Below are 23,746 nucleotides of genomic sequence, written 5' to 3'. Positions count from 1 at the left end.
ATAGCCAGCATCACCTGTGAGTGAGCCATCTCAAATGATTCCGCTCAGAATAGACCCCAGAGGACAGCAGCCCACCTGGGATTTCCCAACTTCCATAAACGTGAGAGAAGATTAAATGGTGGTTGCTTTGAGTTCCTAAATTTTAAAAGGGTTTGTTATGCATAGATAACAAAAACAACTTCTTTTAGTGTATTTTGGAATTTTGGCTTTGTACTGGATTCCTATCAACTTCCCATCTCTCCCATAAGCAGAAGCAGTAAGCATTGTGGGTCACTGACCACTGAGGTCTGCTCCCTTTCTGTCTCAAATCTCCCTCTCTTGAGCTTCATTATAGAGTCCACGTGCTGGAACCACCTTCACCAGTGTCCTGAACTTCTCTCCCTGAAATGACTGGGAGGCACTATTTTTTTTTTTCACATCTGCAACAGATCTATTTTTTAAAGGCACGGATTTTGAGAGAAAACAACGTGGGGCAGAAGTATGGAAGAGAAAATAAAATGTGGGCTATTTTGCCAATTGCTTATAACCACAACAAACTAGTACAGAGAATACCCTGCAGGATACACAATAAAGGTTCAAGCATCAAGGCGTTCCCTTAGCAAGCCTGGAAATTTCAGTCTCTGGTATTTGGAATTTCGGCTGCAGTCCTTGTTTTTGGATGGATCACTGGGTGTGTGGCAGTGATCCAGGCTTTCAACCAGATTCGAATGGAAGAATGGACACTTGGCCCAGGTCAAAGTAGATGAAGTGTTTGGTTTCATGCGTCACGTCACTACCGGAGTTCCTCCCCACAATGAAATGCCAAGTGGGATTGTACTTGTCAGATTCCCTCCCGATAGGAGCCGCAATGGCCTTCTCTATGTTATGTTTCTCCAGCGCCTGAGTAGGGCACTCCACCGAGTCCTGTTGCATCTCTTCCTACATGTCCGCATTTTTTATCATGGCCTATTGGTGGCACGTGGTTACCGTGGAGAAGGGGGTTGGCCGGCTGCAGCAGTCCCCTGAGGAGGGCGCTAGCACCGCTCAGGCCCGCTGGAGCTGCCGTGGCTACACAAGCCGTGGCGCGTATAACGGGAGGCACAATTTGTGCCACAGATAGAATATCAGATTTGAAGTCTCAAGGCTTAAGTTTAAGACCTCGCTATTTTACCCACTACTGGTGGAAACTTGGGCAAGGGTTTTAATCTTCTGAGTCTCATGTTTTGTTTTCGTTTTGTTTTGTTTTGTTTTAATTTTCTTCTGTAAACTAAGGGTGGTCATAATAATTTCCTCACAGTGCAGTGGAATGGTGCAAATGAGATAGCATGTTGAAAGTACTTCGAAAATGGTCACGTATTCTCTCCATGTGGCAACTGTCCTTATTCTGCCACACGGTACAATGAGGAGCATGAACTCATCCACCAATGGTTCCTCTTTTCTTTCTTTTCTTTTCTTTTCTTTCTCTCTCTCTCTTTCTTTCTTTCTTTCTTTTTTTTTTTTTTTTTGAGACAGAGTCTTGCTCTGTCGCCCAGGCTGGAGCGCAGTGGTGCAATCTTGGCTCACTACAACCTCCGCCTCCAGGTTCAAGCGATTCTCCTGCCCCAGCCTCTCAAGTAGCTGGGACTACAGGCGCGCACCACCACGCCCGGCTAATTTTTGTATTTTTAGTAGAGATGGGGTTTCACCCTGTTGGCCAGGATGGTCTCGATCTCTTGACCTTGTAATCTGCCTGCCTGGGTCTCCCAAAGTGCTGGGATTACAGGCGTGAGCCACTGCGCCCAGCCTGATCCCTCTTTTATAACGTGTTGTTGAGCTCTCCTCACTCTGAGGGAAACAAGATCACTGAGGGGAAGCAAGTGTTGTCACTATCATTTTCACCTACCCCGTCATTGTCACCATCCCATCATTGTAATTGTCATCATCACTGTCATCGCTGTTATTGTCATCATCGTCATGGACCATTTCCTAAATATCTACCAAACTACACCCTTGTCATAGACTGGAACAACAATCTTTCAGCTTGTGCTGTTATCAATCCTCTTTTACAGATGAGGAAACAGGATAGTCTAGGGTATTCCACTTGCTCAAGATCATACACAGAAACTTTGGCTCACTGGAAATTTTAAAACCAGATAAAAAGGATGCTTGTTGTTGGATCCATATTTCTCCTTTCCCCATCAACCTCAGCGAACTAACAGCTCCTCTGAGTTGACATGGCTCTGGGATGTCAACAACATTATCAACCTGCATTCCGAACACCAATGATGAGAATGGCCCTTTCCTTTTGGAAAAACGCCCCATGCATTGGAATAGTGGCAAAGAACGCTGAATCTGAAGCTGTTGACATCCTGAAAGTCCATGGGCTGGAGCTAAGGGGAAGCCAAGCGTCCCTGTTTTATTTCCTGTGTGCAGCCGTCTTTCAGAAGCTGGGCAGGCACTAATTAGATAGCCACTCGGAAAGTTGCTATCGCTAACTGGAAGCCATCCAAATTGCTCTCTTTATTCAGAGGCTTTAGAAGAAGATACCCCCCTCCCCAATTCTCCTCCCACCTCATCCTCACTTGCCAAACCTCAAGGACCACAAATACAGCTAATTATGTCAGCTTGGCTTGGCACTAGTTTTCCAGATAGCATCTTTCATTAGCGTTGACCTTCCGGCTGCCTGGCTGCCTGTACCTGTGGGGATTGTGGGTGATGTGTTGGTTACCCTGGTGACACAGGAAAGTGGTAGCGGGAGGCAGAGGGTGTGGACAACATCTCCAACTGGCCCCCAAATGATGTGTCCTTTTTCCTCCACGCTTCCTGTACTCCCACAAGATGGCAGTAGGACCTCTAGGGTGATGTGAGTCTCTAGGGGCGACAGGGAGAATCTGGGGTCAATTTGTTGGCTGGTCTTAGCCTTGAGCATCTTAAAAGCATTTGGTGGATGGTCTCCAGGGGTGAGTTTTTAAGGGAAGGCAGACAGTCACTGTATTTATTATCATTGTACCTCACCTCCCAACACACACACACACACACACACACACACACACACACACACACATGCACGCGCTGCCCACCCAGGCTTAGCAGTTGGAGGCTAAGTCGTAGGCAATGCATGTGGAATTAAATTAGCATTATTTGTGCACCAATGGCATGCACCAAAGGCAGGGGAATGATAGCCGATCTGCTTAAGTGAACAAACTGTTTCTATGCTCTTTAACCCAACACTCCGGCTGAGCTCTGAGCCCAGGAGTCCGGCTGAATGTCATCGGTGGTTATGCATTTGAGAAGGACTTTGCTTGCTAAATTCTCTACAAATTGGGGAGGTGTGTGCCCTTTTAAGAGACAAACAGGTAGTACAGCATATACAGAAATGGGTGTGTGCCATTGTTTCCCAAACGACCTGATACTACTTCCTCTGAGCAGGTGGGCTTTTTCCTTCTGTCCAGCATGTCCATGCCTTGGTCACAGATGTTTCTAGTCCCAGCTCCAAAGTGAGCAGCCAGGTGAGCAGCCGATCAAAGAAAGGCAGAGATGCCTTATGTGCAAAACGATCCCTTCCTCATCCATTGTAACATGGAGCAGTTAACGGGAGGGTTAACTGTAATGGCTTCACTCTTCTGTCTTCAATTTTCAAAACTCTTTCTTATTCTTAGTGTGACCAAGACCACCAGGGGAGACTGACTGCAAACATTCTGCTTTTTTTTTTTTTTTTTTTTTTGCCAGGAATTGTGAACCCAGTAGTACCCAGCATCATCTGCCTTCCTCTTGCTTATCAGCCTTTTAATGATGGAATTGGGACCAGCCCATGGCAAGGAATGGTTGCCATCTGAAATATCATCTTAGCAGAAACCATAAAATAAATCTTCATTTACATGGACAATAATACTAACGACGTTTAGAAAAAGATTTGGAATGGTGCTGAGGATCCCCCGAATCAACAAAATATGGAATCTAGTAGTGATCCTTATGAAATATACAGGCCTGAAGGTAGATTGGTTCCTACAGACAAGAAAAAAAAATTTCTTTTTCATTTCTAGTCTAGAAAATTTGGCCAGCATCCCAGCTGACCGCAGTACACAGAAGTCAGTTCAAATAGATTCCTGCCTCTCCTTGTTTGCAAGAGTTGCTTGCATAAAAACAGTCAACAAATGAGTCAGCCAGATGAGCTTTCCTTCCTTTATTCAGTCAGAGGTGTTCTATGCCGGGAATCCATGTAGAAACAAATTCATGTGCTAGGTGCTGATGAGAAACCTGACTTTGCTGGTCTGGTTATATAAACTGTGCTGAGATAGGCTGAAAGGAGAAGACCCAGCAGAGATCCAACCTGCAATCAACTCTCTTCTGCACATCAGCAATAAGACTTGCAGCCTGGTGGCCAGTGTGGACCGGCCGTTTCTATTTCTACATCAGCTAATATTCATCGAAGTTGTTGATGTGCTAGGCACTGTGCAAAGTTTTTGCACATACTACCTCATTTTATCTAGCAACAGCCTTATGAAGCAGGCTATTATGTCTGAGGTTAATCTCTAAGGCTCAGAAACAGAGATAATGTATCTGAAGTCACAAAGCTGATAAGTCCAGAAGCCAAGATTGGGAGAAGATTCCCCAAGACTGGGGAAGCCAAGATTTGTGTTTGTTTTTGTTTTTTTGAGACCGAGTCTCATTCTCTCACCGAGGTTGAAGTGCAGTAGCACAATCTTGGCTCACTGCAATCTCTGCTTCCCAGGCTCAAGTGATCCTCCTGCCTCAGCCTCCCAAGTAACTGGGACCACAGGGGCGTGCCACCACACCCAGATAATTTTTAAAAAATTTTCTGTGGAGATTGGGTTTCACCATGTTGTGCAGGCTGGTCTTGAACTCCTGGGCTCAAGTGATCCGCCCACTTGGGCCTCACGAAGTGCTGAGATGACAGGTGGGAACCACCTTTCAAATTTGATGAAAACTAAATCCACAGATCCAAAGCTCAATGAACTTCCTCCAAAAGAATAAACATAAAGAAAACCAAGCTATGTCACATGATAATACAATCACTAAAAATCAGTGATAAAGAGAAAATCTTAAAAGCAACTAGAGAAAGAGGACATATTATATATCAAGGAAGATTAGAATAAAGCAGACTTCTCATCAGAAACTATGTAATCCAGAGGAGTATTGAGGTGGCATTTAAAAAATACTGAAATAAAAGAACCTGACCATTTATAATCATACCTACAATTTTTTTTTAATGAAGGTAAAATAGTTTTTTTTCAAACAAAATCTTAGAGAATTAATCACCAGTGGACTTGAACTGTAAGATATATAAAAGTAGCTTCTTCAGGCAGAAGAAAAATGATACCAGATAGAAATTTGGGTCTACGCAAAGGAATAAAAAGTGCCAGAAGTGGTAAATATGTGAATAAGTTTAAAAGATATATTTTTATAATTTTTAAATCTCTTTAAAAGATTACTGGCTAAAGTAAAAATAATAATATGTTTTTGAGTTTGTAACATCTACAGAAATAAAATGTATGATGACATCAGCACAAAAGATGGGAGAGTGGAATAAAAGAACACTATTTATGATTTTTACCCCATGTGTGAAGTAATGTTTTTTAATGGGAGTAAGTTAAAAGATGTATATTGTAAACTCAAGAGCAACCTCTGAAAAACAAAACAATACTGAAAAGGAAATATAATTAATAAGCCAAAAGTGGAGATAAAAGGAAATAATGAAACATGAATGCAAAAGAAGACAGGAAAAGAGGAAATCAGCAACAAAGATGAAATCAGTGGACAGCAAGATGGAGCATTCAAACCCAACCATATTGTTAATTACTTTAAATATAAGTGGTCTAATGACACCAATTAAAAATTAGAGACTTTCAGTTTGAATAAAAAAGGATTCAAGGCCTAATCAAATGCTGTCTGTAAGAAACTTATTTTAATTTAGATTCAGTGGGCGCCTGTGCAGGTTTGTTGCATGGATTTATCGTGTAACTCTGGGGCTTGGTCTTCTACTGAACCCATCACTCAAACAGTGAACATAGTACCCAGCTGGTAGTTTTTCAGTCCCTGTCCCTGTCCTTATTCGTTTCTTTTGGAGTTGCCAGTGTCTGTTTTCATCTTTATGCCTCGGTGTACCCACCGTTTAGCTCCCACTTACAAATGAGAACATGTGGTATGCGATTTTCTGTTCTTGCATTAATCCACTTAGGATAGTGACCTCTAGCTACATCCAGGCTGCTGCAAAGGACATAATTCCATTCTTTTTATGGCTGCATAGTGTTCTCTATATGTGCCACATTTTCTTTACCCAGTCCACAATTGATGGGCACCTGGTTGATCCTATAACTTTGCTACTGTGAATAATGCGGCAATAAACAAATGAGTGCAGATGCCTTTTGGTAGAATGATTTCATTTCTTCTGGGTAGATTTCCAGTAGTGGGAGTGCTGGGTTGAATATGGTAGTTTCATTTTTAGTTCTTTGAGAAATCTCTAAACTGCTTTCCACAAGGGCTGAATTAATTTACTCTCCTGACACCAGTGTATAAGGGTTCCTTTTTCTACACATGTTCAGCAATATCTGTTATTTTTTGATTTTTTAATAATAGACATTCTGACTGGTGTGAGCTGGCATCTCTTGTGAAGAAGACTGTTTTTAATTTTTTGTAGAGACGAGGTCTTACTGTGTTGTCCAGGTTGGCTTCAAACTCCTGAGTTCAAGCAATCCTCCTGCCTCAGCTTCCCAAAGTGCAAGGATAGGTTAGTGTTAGTGATAGGTTTTAGCATAAACCACCATGTCCAGCTAAAACCTATTTTAAATATAAACACACAAGAAAAAAGTAGAAGAATGAAAAAGATATACCATGCTAACATTAATCAAAAGAAAGTCAAAGTGGCTATATTAACATCAGTCAAAGGAGATTTCAGGACAAGAAATACCAGAGAAATATGTCATCATGAAAAAGGGATCAATTCATGAAGAACATAAGATAATCCTAAGTCTTTTTGCAACTAATAATAGGACTTAAAATTCATGAAGCAAAAACTGCTAGAACTGCAAGAAGAAATAAAACTATGTAACTATGGTCAAAGATTTCAGCATTCCTGTGGTAAGCAGAATAATGGTCCCCCAAGGATGATCGTGTCTTACTCCCTGGAACCGTGAATTTGTTACCTTACATAGTGAGGGAGAATTAAGGATGCAGCTTGAATTAAGGTTGATAATTATTAGGTTGGTGCGAAAGCAATTCCAGTTTTTGCCATTATTTTCAATGACAAAAACCACAATGACTTTTACACCAACCGAACAGCTGACATCAAAATAGGGAAATTAGCCTAGGTTGAATTGGCCTAGTAAAATCCCAGCGATCCTCAAAATTGGAGTGAGGAAGTGGGAGGAAGAAGAAGAGGTCAAATGATGCAACATGAGATAGACTCAATCTGCCATTGTTGGCTTTGAAGATGGTGGAATGCAGACAGCTTCTGGAAGCTGGAAAAGGAATGCAGGCAGGAATGCAGGCACAAATAGGAATGCAGGCACAAACCAAGGAATGCAGGCAGCTTCTGGAAGCTGGAAAAGGCAAGAAAACAGGTAATTTCCCAGAGCCCCCAGAAAAGAAAGCAGTCCTGCCAACACCTTGATGTTATCCCACTAACACCCATGTCAAACTTCATGATAATACGTTTACGTTGTTTCAAGCTGCAGATATTGTGGCAGTTTGTTATAGCAGCAATAGAAAGCTAATACAACTCCTATATCAGGAATTGATAAAATAAGTAGACAAAAAAATTGGAAAAATATAGATTATTTGAACAACACTAACAACCAAGACCTAGGGATTTGTATCTAAAGAATAGAATGCAGTGAAAATGAATGACTTCTGAAGCCAGGTCATATAAGGTGATACAAATTCTGCCCAGGGATCTGTCTCTCTCTTTAAAAACTTAGTCACTTGGCCAGGTGCAGTGGCTCAAGCCTGTAATCTCAGCAATTTTGGAGGCTGAAGTGGGAGGATCACTTGAGCTCAGGAGTTCGAGACAGTCTGGGTCACATGGCAAGACCTCAACCCTACCAAAAAAAAAAAAACCCCAAAAATATTCAGGTGTGGTGGTGTGTACCTACAGTCCCAACTACTTGGGAAGTGGAGATGGGAGGATTGCTTAAGCCTTGGGAAGCTGAGGCTACAGTGAGCTGTGATTTCATCACTGCACTCCAGCCTGGGCAACAGACTTCGTCTCAAAACCAAACAAACAAAAAACAACAACAGAAGAACCTCAGTTACCATGTTGTGAGGAGGTCCAGGTCACATAGACATGCTGTGTTTAAGTGTTCTCTCTGACAACCCCAGCTAAGATCCCAGCCAACAGCCACCATCATCTTCCAGCCTTGTTCACTCACAGGTGACTCTAGCCCCCAGCCTTCAAGCCAGTCCAGCTGATGCTGACTAGCGCAGATATGAGCTACTGCATGAGCAAATTGCAGATGCATGACTGAAATAAACACTGTCATCTTTTCTTTCTTCTTTCAGTAGAGAAGATGTGTATTTCTCTTTGCAGTAAAAGAAGTCTAAGGTAGGCAGTGGACAGAACATGACAGTTCATCAATATTCAGGACCTACATTCCTTCTGTCTTGCTGACGTTGTGTTTGGTTGTTAATTCATGGTGCAGGACTGTTGCTTGAGTACTAAGTATCATGGCATGTTCTGGGCAATATGAAAGGGAAAGGGTGGAAAAAGACAGATTTCCTCCCTGCTTAGGGAGGGAAGGCCAGCAATTTTTCTAGTCCAGAATTTGGCAACATCTAACTACAGACTATGGGAAAGGAACTCTTTATCCCAGATGACCATAAATTCAGATAAAAATTGAGGATTCTATTACTGCTGGGGCCAGCATGAGCTACTGGGATGAGCAATAATAATACTTGTCTGCTAAAATAAGCCTTTATCATGTCTTTTTTAAAAATTGAGATATTCACATACCATCTGATCTGGTTTGACTCTGCATCTCCACCCACATCTCATCTTGAATTGTAATCCAAGTTGTAATCTCTACTTGCTGAGGGAGGGACCTGGTAGGAAGTGGTTGGATCATGGGGCGGGGGTTTCCCCCATGCTGTTCTCATGATAGTGAGTGAGTTCTCATGAGATCTGATGGCTTTACAAGTGGCACTTCCTCCTTCTCTCTCTCTCTCTTTCTGTCTCGCCTGCCGCCATGTAAGACATGCCTGCTTCCCCTTCACTGTCCATCATCATTGTAAGTTTCCTGAGGTCTCCCCAGCTATGCAGAACTGTGAGTCAATTAAATCTTATTTGTTTATAAATTATCCAGTCTCAGGTAGTGCCTTTATAGCAGTGTGAAAACAGACAAACACACCATCAAATTTACTATTTTAAAGTGTACAAATCAGTAATTTTTTCCGTATATTCACAGAGTTGTGCAACTATCACTATTTAATTCTAGAATATTTTTATCACCCAGAAAGAAACTCTGTACACATTAGCAGTCATCTCTCATTTCCCTTTCTCTCTAGCCATTGGCAACCACTCATCTGCTCTCTGTATCTATGCATTTTTCCTATTCTGGACATTTTGTATAAATGGAATCATGCAATATGTGGCCTTTTTGTGTAGCTCCTTATATTTTACATATTTTCAGGTTTATCCACATAGTGTATATCAGTACTTTGCTGCTTTTTATAACTATGCCACATTTTGTTTATCCATATATCACTTTACAGACATCTGGGCTGTTTCCACTTTTTGGCTGTTAGGAATAATGCTGCTATGAACACTCATGCACAAGTTTTTGTGTGAACATATGTTTTCCATTCTCTTGGGTATATACCTGGGAGTGGAATTTCTGGATCATATGGCAACTCTGTTTAACTTTCTGATTAACTTTCAAGCTATTTTCCACAGTGGCTACTGCATTTTATGCCCCCACCAGCAATTTATGAGTTCCGATTTTTTGACATACTTGCCTACACTTGTCATTTTCTATTTTAAAATTGTAGCTATCCTAGGGGATGAGAAGTAGTATCTTGTGGTTTCAATTTGCATTTCCCTAATGAGGAGTGATGTTGAGCACCTTTTTGTGTGCTTATTGGCCGTTTGTATATTTTCTTTGTAGATATGTCTATTCAAAATGTTTGCCCACTTTTCAATTTTTTTACTACTGAGTTATAGAAATTTATTGTATATTCTGGATAGTAGACCCTTATCAGATGTATAATTTGTAAATGTTTTCTCTTGTTATTATGTGGATTGTCTTTTTGCTTTCTTCTTTCTCTCTCTCTCTCTTTCTTCCTTCCCTCCCTCCCTCCCTCCCCCTTTCCTCCTTTCCTTCCTTCCTCCCTTCCTTTCTTCCTTCCTTCCTTCCTTCCTTCCTTCTTGCTCTGTCACCTAGGATGAAGTGCAGTGGTGCAATCTCAGCTCACTGCAACCTCCACCCCCTGAGTTCAAATGATTCTCCCACCTCAGCCTCCCAAGTAGCTGGGATTACAGGCATGCGCCACCATGCCTGGCTAATTTTTGTGTTTTTAGCAGAGATGGAAGTTCACCATGTTGTCCAGGCTGGTCTTGAACTCCTGACCTCAAGAAATCTGCTTGTTTTGGCCTCCCAGAGTGCTGGGATTACAGGCGTGAGCCACTACACCCAACCTACTTTCTTAATAGTGTCTGAACCAGTCAGGGTTTTCCAGAGGAACAGAAATAATAGAAGTAACAGAAAAAGATTTCTTTTAAGGAATTGTAGGAACTGGCAAGTCTGAGATTCACAGGGCAAGCCAGAAGGCTGGAAACACAGACAGAATTAATGATGTAATCTTGAAACAGGATTTCTTTTTTCTTCCATATTCCTCAGGTTTTGTTCTTAAGGCTTTCAACTGATTGGACGAAGCTCACCCATATTATGGAGGTTTAATCCTCTTTACATAAACTGATTATAGATGTTAACCACATCTACAAAATACCTTCACAACAGCATCTAGACTAGTGTTTTGCAAAAGTAACGTAATATGGTAGCCTTGCCATGTTGACACGTATAATTAACCATCACAGTGTTGCTTGATGCATAGAAGTTTAAATTTTGATTAAATTTAGTTTATCTATTTTTTCTTTGGTTGCTTGTGTCTTAGGTGCCATATTTAAGAAACCATTTCTTAATCCAAGGTAGGAAAGATTCACGCCTTTGTTTTCTCATGAGAATTTTATAGTTTTAGCCTTACATTTAAGTTTTTGATCCATTTTGAGTGAATGTTTGTATACTGTGTGAGGCAGGAATCCAAATTCATTCTTTTGCATGTGATGTTGTCATCTTTTTAAGCTTCTCTGTTTATTTTCCTCCAACTCCTTAAGATTCCAGTAATGTGCTCAGGATCCTTAGAGGGTGTGAGCCATTGACTGACAAATTTGCTCCTTAATCCACTTCCAAGTCCCAAACTGGGAGAAAATTGATCTCATCCACTGTGTTTGGTGGATCTACTTAGGGTTGAAAAACAATGGGAGGGGCTGGCATGGGTAAAACTTGGTGTTTTAGAGGGAGTGTCCATAAATTGATCATGGTGAAGTACCTGAATTTGTTTGGACTTATAATCTGGCAGGAGAGGCTGTGGAGTCCTGCAAAGTATAGCTCATGGGCCAAGTCTGGCCCTCTGCCTGCTTTTGTAAATAAAGTTTTGTAGAAACACAACACCCATTCACTTACATATTGTCCATGCTTGCTTGAGTGCTCGAAGGACAGAGTTAAGCAATTGTGAGAGAGTCCATATGGCCTTCAAAGCCTAGAATGTTGACTATCTGGCCCTTTAGAGAAAAACTTAGTTGAACCAAATATAAATATTTGTTCTATTCAAACTTAGAGAAAATGGACATATAGCAGGTGCTGTTGGTGCCACACCCAGATCCCTGGCATCCCGTTTATGGTAGATTATCCATCCCCCAGGTCCTGTGCAAATTGCTACCTTCTCAGGAGGAATGCCCTGTGGAATGGTTGAAGCCGTCTCTCCCGTAACTGGCTGGGGTCAGGTGGTAAGCACCAGACTCTCTGTGGGATCAAGTGGAAGATAGTCTTCATCTCTAACCACGTTCCTATGTGGATCTTTCTCCCCTACAGAACAAAGCTATACAGAAGCTGGTGCCCACTGGCCAGATCTGAAACAATGTGAACATCAACATAAATCATGTTAGAGGAGATTATAATCCTTGAATAAAAGAGAAGTCCATGAGTCCGCATGGATATAAATAAAGAAATAGATGATGGGGGGAAGAGAAAAGTATTACTGTAGAAGGCCAACTAATAAGTGTAGAAGGAATGACAAAATTAGAAAATCACCATTTGGCAACCATCACAGTAATAACTAATTTCTGCCAAGAAATATTAATGGCTGCTAAAACCAGTGGGTGAAAGTTTGATGAGGAACAGATTACTTACGGAGTCTCAAAATACCTCACCACAGAATACTTGTTAATTATACAAGGAAAAAGAGTAACTTTACATGCTGAAAGCTGGCAAATGCTACCTCAATCAAGGGATCAATGCCACCAGTAATGGGACACATCAAAATTGCATGTCACCTGATAGGATGAAATGAGAAGAACACAGCAGCACTTCTGTGATTAAGTCCTGCCAAGATGCATAACTTGAATTTAATTATGGAGGAGCATTAGGCAAACCCAAATGGAGGCATGTTCTACAAAATACCTGGCTGGAAATCACTGGAAGTGTCAAGGTCACGAAAGTCAGAGGAGTTGGTCCAGATTGAAAGAGACGGAAAAGACCTCCAGTGATGTGTGAAATGTAGGACCCTGATTGTATTAGTTTGCTACAAAGACGTTATTGAGATAGTTGGGCTTGGCAGGTTGTGTGGTTGTAACATATCAATATTAATTTCCAGATTTTGATGGTTGTATTGTGGTTCTGTGGGAGAACGTCCTTACTTGTGGGGAATAAATAAATACTAAAGAATCTGAAAGTGTTGAAGCATCCTGTCAGCAATCTGCTCTTAGAGAAAAAGTTCAGAAGAAAAGATTTGGGGACTATTCTTGCCACTCTCCTGTAAACTTGAAATTACTTCAAGAGAAAAAGAGAAAAGAAAACAGTCATTATCTCATGACTCATCCCTTCTGCTTCAGCCCCGAGAAAAAGAATTCCAGTGGAGAGAGACATTAGCGGTTGCACACCACTGAAGCTGGTACCTCTCTTCCCTACACTTTCTGCAGGGACCCCACACTGTGTACAACCCCTTGATCTTAACACCCTTGACTCTGCCTAAGGGCCTTCTCTGGATGCCCATGTGCAGCAGGAAGAAGTGTCAGGGAATTCCTACCTCCTCCCCTCTTGCCCAAGAACATCTCCCAAACAATGACTGATGGGAGCTGGTAATTAAATGCCCCAATCCCGTCTCCCCTCTGGTGGGATAATTCAGGTATGCTTTGCACTGACTTCCTGACTTCTCCAACAGGACTGAGTCTCATGCAGACCCTTTACTGATTTTTTTTTTTCCATTTCTTGTTTTACTTCACACTCCACTATCCATGTTCCTTGGAATTGAAAATGGTTGGGTCTCCCCAACTCCCCTCGCAGGATGTGCGACAGGGGTGTGGCTCCTCTGTTCAGGCAAACCCCTTACGGGATGGGAAGCACACAGACAGCAGGTGCAGGAACCAAGGCGAGTGCTTTTGTGCTCTGGCCCCAGGGTAGCATCTTGGGGTGGGTGCCCATTAATTTCGAAGCCCCAGTGGGTAAGCTACAGTGTTCTTTTAGCTCTGCCATCCACAGACCACTTAAGTGTTAACCAGCTCTGTGCCCTCTTGCCACCTAGGTTCTTGTCTGGTGTCCAGGAAGAATCAGGTCACATGTGGACTTGAAGGATGGTGAAGGAGCGAATTTTGTTTGGTGATGGAGGTGGCTCTCAGCGGGATGGATGGAGTCCAGGAAAGGGAATGGAGTGGGAAAATGATCTTCCCCTGGAGCTGGGCTGTCTTATGGCCAATTTCCTCTCTGACTGTCCCCAGCCAAACTTCTATGTTCAGATGCCTCTTCTCTTTTCTCCTCTGCTGTGCCACTCTTCTCTTCCTTGGCTCTTCTGTTCAACTGCTTCTCTGCTTGTGGACCCTGGAGTTTGGGGGTTACATGGATACAGGGTAGAGGGGCGTGGAAGGCCAAAAGGCAACTTTGGGCCCTAAGTTCCTGTTTCCATTTAGGGCTGTGGGTTTCAGGCTTGAGGTTTGAGCCTTTGCCAGGGAACTGCCGTCTTCTACCCAGTATTTCCTTGCCTCCTGTCTCCTGTCTATATCAGAATCACCTCCTTCATGAACTATTTTTCACTCAAATCCTTTTCTCAGAGTCTGCTCTTGGGAACCCCAATTGAAGACTCTCTCTATCGTGTCACCTATTTTATTGTCTTCATAGCATTTCTCACTATCCAAAATTGTCTTCTTCATTGATTTATTTGTTCTGTGCTTGAAACAGGATGTGGAGCTGGGTGGTGCTCCGTGAGTATTAGTGAAATCAACGAAGGAGAGAAGAGTGCTTTTCTATGTGGATTCCTAGAGGTCTCTGGCATTGCTCAAAGGTCCCACCGCCCAGTCAAGGGAGAAGCTCAGCTGGGCGACTCTGTCTCTGGGCCAGACCCCCGAAACCCAGGAAAACTCTGGGCTATATATGTTGTGGTTCCACTGGAAATTGAAAGAGATCAGAATATGCCACTCCAAGGCTGGGCATGGTAGCTCATGCCTATAACCTGGTATTTTGGGAGGCTGAGGCGGGAGGATTGCTTGAGGCCAAGAGTTTGAGACCAGCTTGGGCAACATAGAAAGACCCTGTTTCTATAAAAAATTAAAATTAGCCAGGCATGGCAATACCTGCCTTTGGCCCCAGCTACTTGGGAGGCTGAGGCAGGAGGATAACTTGAGCCCAGGAGTTGGAGGCTGCAGTGAGCCATGATTGTACTCTAACCTGGGCAACAGAGTGAGACACCATGTCTACAAAAAAAAAAAAAGAAAAATGCCACTCCAAAATATGTCACTTCGGCCTAAGAATTATTTGAGCTGAAGGTAACTGAGAATCAACAGACAAAGGAAGAGTTCTCTGGCCTCCCCTTATCTGCCTAAAAGCAGGGCATAAATTTCTCTTTGAGTAATGGGTTTGCTCTCACTCCTGTTTCAGGGAGGCAGGAGTGACTCTTATCATCAAAGACTGGGAGTTGACACCAAGATGAGTTTGCCGTAAACAGACTTCACTCACGTAGCCTTTATCTTCTGTTAGTTCCCCGTATATTTCCTAGTTACTTCCCATAATTTCTTATCCCTTGAACCCCAACCTTTTTTCTTCTCTTAAAAGAGTATATAAGTCCCTGAGTCTAACCACTTCTTTGAGTTTCACTTTTCTGTGAACTCCTGGGTACATGAATATTAATAAAAATGATATCACTCCTCTCGTGAGCCTATCTTTTTTGTTATTTTAATTTGCAGGCTTCCAATAATTGAACCAAAGAGGGTAGAGGTAAAGTTTTTCCTCCCCAGAAGAATATAAACAAGCAAAGAAAAAAAATTTGTTTTAAAGCTTAAAACCATAAAGCAAATGCACCCAGCTCATTTGACAGAAGATACTTGAGATTTAGAGAAGTTTGGCCCCCTGTTGCCCAGCTAGTTGGCAGCAGAGCCCAGATGATATGGTTTGGCTGTGCCCCGACCCAAATCTCAGCTTGAGTTGTATCTCCCAGAATTCCCACATGTTGTGGGAGGGACCAGGGGGAGGTAACTGAATCATGGGGGCCATTCTTTCCCGTGCTATTCACGTAATAGTGACTAAGTCTCACGAGATCTGATGGGTTTATCAAGGGTTTCTGCCTTTGCTTCATCCTCATGTTCTCTTACTGTTGCCATGTAAGAAGTGCCTTTTGCCTTCCACTATCGATCTGAGGCCTCTCCAGCCATGTGGAACTGTAAGTTCAATTAAACCTCTTTTTCTTCCCAGTCCCTGGTATGTCTTTATCAACAGCGTGAAAATGGACTAATACACCAGGTCCAAGGTGATGCTGTTCTCATTCCATGAATACAGTGTTGGCTGAATCAGTCAGCAGGATGCCTGGTCCTCCCCAGCAGCAGCTGAGCCCAGAGTGTATCTCCTCATTTGACCAAATCTGGGGGAAGGCCAGAGTGAACCTAGCTCCCATTTATGGACATAAACGTACTCATTAACTCCTCACAGTAACCCTATCAGATAGGCATCAACCCCATTTGTAGATGCAGAAATTAAAGTCTAGTGAGGATTAATGAAAATTACCTAAGCAACTGAATATGGGAGACTGTTTTTGGTGAATTGCTACATTATTCCTTTCAAGAACATGTGGGGATACAAACTAACCGTTGGCAAAGTGTTGCCAAGCACTGGTCCTGCTGGATCCCCCTTAACTGGAGAAATAAGACTTGTCTGCAATTGGCTCATTCATTGTGTGCAAATGGTACTAATTGCTTGAAAACAGCGTGTTCTCTTAAGTAGGTTAAGCATTCCCTTCTGAAATCTTGTTTATACTATTAATTTGAGCAACAAACTCCTCTTTTATGGAGCAAGACAAACTCCAGCCAGGCCAGGCTGGGAGAAGGATTACAAGTTGTCAGTCATTTGAGATGGGACATGGAGGTTGTTGACAAATGCTTGCCAAACTCACTGGGAACCCATGGAACTGGGGGCCAGCCAGATTTAGCATCACCTGAATTAGTAAGCATTTGTTGAGAAATGAAAATGGCTTCTTTTCTACTACCCAGAGAAACTCAAACTTTTTGCAATGAAATCTTGCCAACTGGAGGTCCTGCTGGGCCTACTTTAATGAACAGATAAGACTCCATTTTAATTAGCACACTAATTGTTTCCATGCAAATGAATGTGGGAAAAGATCTTGCAAACAGTTTATTTCCTTAAGTGGGTTACCATGGTGCCCCCTGTAGCCCTGTGTAGGGGGATCCGTTGTGCAGCCAACTGTTTTGTTCATCGAACGACACAAATCCAGCTCACCAAGCATCTCCCGACCACAGCTCCTGTGCCGTGCTCTGTGCAAGAGCTGGGGATGGTGAAATAAACCACGCCCAGACCCTGTCTTCTAGGAGCTCACTGTAGAAGTCAAAGGTGAGAGTTGCTAAACTCTATTGGGTAGAGTTCCTGGTTGTAAGCAACAGAAATAAATTCAGGATAACTGATACAAAGCAGATGTATTGGAGGGGTTAGGGGCAGAGGCAGGCTAGGCAGCAGGAGCCTTCTGGTGGGTATGCTGCCACTACCCAGACTCACCTCTGCCTGCCTCTGTGTCCTTGTGTCATCAAGGCCATTGCCTTTTGCCCCAGTGACCTCTGTATTCTTCTCGCTGCTATCCCGACTTGTCCTCTGGCCACTCCCCAATATGTCCTGTCCATGGCAGCTAGAGGACACATTAAAACTTAAACCAGACAATGCCACTGAAGGAAACCAAAATATTTCTCCCCAACATAGGATTTATGGGTCTTTGTTAAAATACTATTTAGGCAGGGTTCCTAAGTCACTGCTTTACGAGAGAAATCCTTTTGAGCTGAAGCCTCACCCACATGATGGGTACAGTATGCGTTAATAAACTTCAGATTTCAGTTTGTTTTTCTTTTGTTAATCTGACTTTTGTTTTCAGGAGAGTATCTCAACTATGGGCCTAGGAAAGAAATTGTTTTCTTCTCTAGACCACTAGTGTGTGTTAAAACCTCTAAAGACCCAGTGTCCAGAGTTTGGTTTCCAATATCCTTCTCTAATAAAACAAACCACTACTCCCTAGAGAAATGGCTGGTTCTAAGACTGGGCAGGAAATACACAAGATGAGTCTGGAACATCTTGTACTATCAGACTATAAGAAAATGCTAAAAAGAAATCAGTCAGGAGCCGGGCACGGTGGCTCAAGCCTGTAATCCCAGCACTTTGGGAGGCCAAGGCGGGTGGATCACGAGGTCAAGAGATCGAGACCATCCTGGTCAACATGGTGAAACCCCGTCTCTACTAAAAATACAAAAAATTAGCTGGGCACGGTGGCACGTGCCTGTAATCCCAGCTACTCAGGAGGCTGAGGCAGGAGAATTGCCTGAACCCAGGAGGCGGAGGTTGCGGTGAGCCGAGATCGTGCCATTGCACTCCAGCTTGGGTAACAAGAGCGAAACTCCATCTCAGAAAGAAAAAAAAAGAAATCAGTCAGGGTGTGCCTAAAGGACAGAGGTGTCAACTGAAAGAGCTCCTCATGGCCAAAACTGGGATAATCTGATGAAGGTAATAAACAATGTAGTATTGTACGATAACTCAAAGTATAAAGGAAATATCTATGAGTCTGTACTGATATAAATGATGATCAAATAAGTAAATAAACAAGGAAGAATAGATGAATCTCCCACACAGAAGAATTCCAAATAATTTATGTAGATACTCCCTGCATTAAGGAGGTAGAACATGACACTCCACCCCATAAGTTGTGGGCTGTGCACAGTGACTTCCTTCTCTAGGGCAGAGTATGGAAAGGGGAAAAAAGAATAGCTTTACAGCAGAGAAATTTGACAAACACCACTTCAGCCAGGTGATCAAGGTCTACATCAACAGTAATAAGTTGTGTTAGTAGCATGCACTCTTAATATCACATGAGGACAAGGGTACTTTACCCCTGTGGTCTTCCTCTTAAAACCCATAAGCCCAGTTAAGAAACCCATAACTCCATGAGAAAAACATTAACCAAAACCACACTGAAAAGACAAAAGACTTGACTGGTAGTCCTCAAAACTGTCAAGAACACCAAAAACAAGGAAGCTCTGGAAAACTGAGGAAGGAAATGAGATTTAACACTAGAGGTGGGGCTTGGACACTGGACCAAATTGAGGACTGGCTAAAACAGGTCGGGTGGAAGCAGCTTTCTGCAAGACACAACCATCAGTGTGCCTTGTCAGTTTACCGCGGCCATGGCAACACCTGGATGTTACTGCCTGTTTCCGTGGCAATAACCCAACAACCTGGAAGTTGCCACCCTTTTCCTAGAAATTTCTGCATAAACCACAGTATAATTTTTTTTTTTTCTAGTCTTGTTCTATCACCCAGGCTGGAGTGCAATGGTGTGATCTTGGCTTACTGCAACCTCTGCCTCCTGGGTTCAAGCTATCCTCCCACCTCAGTCTCCCAGTAGCTGGAATTATAGGCATGCCTAGCTAATTTTTGTATTTTTAGTAGAGATAGGGTTTTGCCACATTGCCCAGGCTGGTCTGGAACTCCTGACCTCAAGTGATCCATTCATCTCAGCTGGGATTACAGGCATGAGCAACTGTGCCCTGCCAAACCACCACATAATTTGCATGTAATTAAAAGTGGGTATAAATGTGAGCCCAGAACTGACTCCAAGCTGCTACTCTGGGTGCGTTGTCTATGAGGTAGCCCCGCTCTGCAAAGAGCATTCCCTCTGCTGCTGCTGTGTACTGTGGCTTCAATAAAAGTTGCTGTCTATCACCATTGGTTTGCCCTTGAATTCTTTCCTGTGTGAAGCCAAGAACCCTCCCAGGCTAAGCCCCAATTTTGGGGTTTGCCTGCCCTGTATCAAAACCATTACTGCCAAGAGCAGCCTAAGAAGACATGACAACTAAAAGTAATGCAGTGTCTTGGATGGAACACTGGAGCACAAAAGGACATCAGGTAAAAGGGAAATCTGAATCAAGTACAGACCTTAGTTAATGATAATGTATCAATGTTGGCTTCTTAGTGTGACAAGTGAACCATGTTAATGTAACATGTTAGCAGTAGGGCAGCCGTCCCCAACCTTTTTGGTACCAGGGACTGGTTTCGTGCAAGACAATTTTTCCATGAACTAGGGTGCTGGGGGATGGTTTCAGAATGAAACCACTCCACCTGAGATCATCAGATACTAGATTCCCATAAGGAGCATACAACCTAGATCCCTCAAATGCACAGTTCACAATAGGGTTTGCGCTCCTATGAGAATCCAGTGCTGCTGCTGATCTGATAAGAGGCAGAGCTCAGGCAGTAATGCTCACTCTCTCACCGCTCACCTCTTGCTGTGTGGTCTGGTTCCTAACAGGCCATGAACCAGTATGAGAACCCCAACAATGGTTAGGGACCCCTGCTACAGGGGAAACTGGGTGTGGAGTAAGTGGGATGTATTATCCTTGAAATGTTCCTGTACATTTAAAACTATTGTAAAATAAAAAATTTATTGTAAAAATTAAGTAAACAAAATCTGCTGAAAGCTTCTCAGTGTACTAGGAATAAAATTCACCCTTCTTATCTTGGCTGACAATACCTGTGTAACCTGGTTTCCTATGCCCTCTCTGGCCATATTGACCTTCACTTGGGCTAGGACGTGGGGCCTTTGCTCTTGGTGTCCCCTCCCCTAGACAGGCTCTTCCTCTTGTGCCTCTCTCTCTTTCATCTTCCCTCCCTCCCTTTCCCCCTCCCCACACTTCCTCCCTCCTGGCCAAGTCCTCCTCATTGTTCATATCCCAGCTTAAATGCCACCTGTTTGGGGAAGCCACCTTGAGAACTGTCTTAAGTGTGCCCCCCGCAGTCACTCTCCGCCCCAGCCTTACATTGGATTCCTGCCCTGAATCTGTGCCAGTCTCTCATCATTTTCTGTAATTGCTCACCTGTTTATTTCTCAGCATCCCTAGCACAATGGGCTTAGTCATTCACAACTGTTCCCCTGGCGCCTTGCAAGTAGCATTGTTTTAATGAACATCTGATGGATGAAGGGTGGGACACGTGCCTGTCAATTTGACAGGCAGATGTGCTAGCCTTGACACTCCCTCTCTGGACCTCGCTGCCTCCAGAAAGGGGAACCTTCCCTGATGCCCACTTTGCACCCAAGACTTGGTCTCCCAATCCTCCAGACTCCCATTCATCCCTGTGGATAACAGCAACTTGATGCTTCTTAAGTATGGTTTTTGTCCTGGGTGTCACACAACCTCAAAGTGATTCTTACTCTGTGATTGCAGTTCCACATACCCATAAGTGCCTGCCATTGCATAATTAGGACCCATGATGGAACGCAATCATTCCCATATTTTATACCTCTTTCATTTCCAATTTATATTTTGTCAGAGCACCAAAAGTAATTCATGTAACGAGAGGATGGAGGAAGTACATGGAGAACAGAGAGGGTGATTTTCCTTCTGTCTTTCCCCATGGCAATGAGGAGGGAGCGCTGGCACCTTAGAGAAGGAAGCTATTCCTCATGTCCTCTGGAGGGGGTGGATTCTTGTGTCCTGGAGCATCCCACTGAGCTGCGTGCTGCGTTGTTTGTGGAACTTTCCAGAATGAATGAAAACCAGTCTGTCTTTATGCTTAAGGCACATTTCCAATTTTCTGTGCTGACTGAGCAAAGAACATCCTCATCCACGTGAGGTATGCTTCCAAAGTTAAAGACAATTTTTACTTAAGGAGAGAGAGGGGAACAGGGGCGTATCCTTTAATGTATGCAGAGTTTCAGCCTGGGCTGATGAACAAGGAGATGGTTGGTGGCGGTGGTTGCATGACCACGTGAAAATTCTTATTGCCACTGAAGTGTATGCTTAAAAGTGGTCAAAATGGTAAATTTTGTGTTGCGTATATCTTACCACAATAAAAAGAAAACTAGTGAGAGAGATATATATATAAATGTATATAAAATGTATATCTATTTTATATACATTTTTATAATGCATATCTACATTATCTATAATATATATACATATACAAATATACATTATACATATATGTGTACTGTGTATATATATTTTATATATATATAATATAATATATATGTATTTTTTGAGATGGAGTTTTGCTCTTGTTGCCCAGGCTAGTGTGCAATGGTGCAATCTTGGCTTACTGCAACCTCTGACTCCCAGGTTCAAGTGATTCTCCTGCCTCAGCCTCCTGAGTAGCTGGGATTACAGGTGCCTACCACCAGGACTTGCTAATTTTTGTGTTTTTAGTAGAGATGGGGTTTTGCCATGTTGACCAGGCTGGTCTTGAACTCCTGACCTCAGGTGATTCACCATCTGGGCTTCCCAAAGTGCTGAGATTATAGGCATGAGCCACTGCACCCGGCCCCACTGATATATTTTTAAAAACTCCACACACAAGTAGTCATGTTGTTCTGAGGGGGGAAAGGTTGGTTACAAAGTATGTATATGGTATGATACTGTTTTTTATTTTTTAAATTATGGGTAATAAGAGACTAGGAATAAGAAGGCAAAAAATAACCAATTATTTCTGGGAGGAAGTGATTTCTACTGTCTTCTTGGGCTTCTCTGGATTTTTCCAGTTGCATATTCTACAATAAATGTTTGTGTATCTTTTGTAATCACATACAACACAGATAGATGCACTCTGTTGCGATGCACTTAATGTCACTGAATTGCATGCTTTAAAAGTGGTTACAACTATGTTTTGTGTTATATGTATTATACCACAATAACAAATGTGTGGGTTTTTTTAAAAGACAACTTGTGCTAAAGACATTACTTTCCTGGGCTTTTTGAGATTGATATTGTCTTAATTTGTCACCATCTTCCACCATCCACCCCACTGCATCATCCAGGGTAGAGAGACCAAATTTAGGAACGGGAAGCAAGTGGTCAAAAGATACCAGATATGGGTTTAAATGATCCTGGGTACAACTGAAGAAGCGAAGCATTTGACCCCAGGTTGTGGGTGGTGCCTGATACTGGCTCCCTCAAATCTGATTCTGTAACTGGAGTTTTTGTTTTGTTTTTTTAAAAAATTGACTCAGAATGTATTCTGATTCAAATTGAGGCCAGGTTAAAGCTGGCCCTCATTTTATCTACAAAGTGAAGATTGCTGAATGTGATCGTATAAACACGATTGCAGGAGAAAGAATCAAAAATCTTTAGAGAGGGTAAACTGTTGTCAAGAACACAAAGAAAGCACACCGCTTTGACACTCATTGCAAATAAAGATACATTATATCTGTGTAGTGTTTTTAACCTTCTGAAGTATATTCATGGTTTTTATTTTTTGTACTACCAAGCAAGTCATGTGGAAGTGGCTTTTCTTTTCAGATGAAAGATGCTAGAACCCATCTGAATGCTGCTTGGAATTGTCCAGGAGCTAGTGGGGGAATTGTTGGTGCCAGCGTAGAGCTGTCTGTGATGTGAAGCCCTCAAGAAGGTAGAGTGGGTAGGTTTGAGGGGAAAGAAGGGTGAAGCTCCTCTATGGTCTCATAAAGGAAGGAGGAGGAGGTAGGAGCACCAGCCAGAAGACTGGAGTGACATTTTTAAAGGGATGTTATCAAGGTAGGTGCTGCCAGTAGAAACTGGGGCTCAGTCCAACTAGGAAATCTGGGAACCAGTGCAGAACATGAACCTAGGAGTTATCTCACCCCAGGGATGAGGGAACTGGGATATTTACACACCAACTCCTGCCAGTCATTGATTCGGGGATCCTCTAGGTAGCAACAATCCCCAGGCAATGCCAGCAGGCTCTTGGGGGCAGAGCACAGGTGCTCTGTGCCAAGATAGTTGTCTGATAGAGTGGCTATGCTCAGCAGGTGTCAGTGATTGTTTTTCAAGGAGCTGATCTCTTGATTTTTTTGGTGAAGATCCTCCTCTGAGGTGGCTTAGAGCTTTCTCCCTGCAGACACTGGTTCCTGGGTCTTGGAAAAGACCTAGCTGATGGCTAGCACCAAGTCTCATGGCCAGGCACCCAGGAGGGTCCCCAGTGCCCTAGTCTGGCTAGACCAGAGGCAGGGACATAGGCTGAATGAGAAAGAACCCAGGATTTGGAGTCAGGCAGACCTG

At 42.9% G+C, this 23,746-nt stretch overlaps 1 pseudogene; it reads right to left on the bottom strand.

Moving 5' to 3' along the window:
- Positions 1-693: 693 nt before the first annotated feature.
- Positions 694-8,642, bottom strand: LOC110568160 (dynein light chain 1, cytoplasmic-like; annotated as a pseudogene).
- Positions 8,643-23,746: the final 15,104 nt, after the last annotated feature.

This window comes from Aotus nancymaae, unplaced genomic scaffold (genome assembly GCF_030222135.1).
Source record: "Aotus nancymaae isolate 86718 unplaced genomic scaffold, 86718_ANA_hifiasm-v0.15.2.pri h1tg000053l, whole genome shotgun sequence".
Taxonomy (NCBI): Eukaryota; Metazoa; Chordata; class Mammalia; order Primates; family Aotidae; genus Aotus; species Aotus nancymaae.
This window is presented reverse-complemented; position numbering and strand designations above follow the sequence as displayed.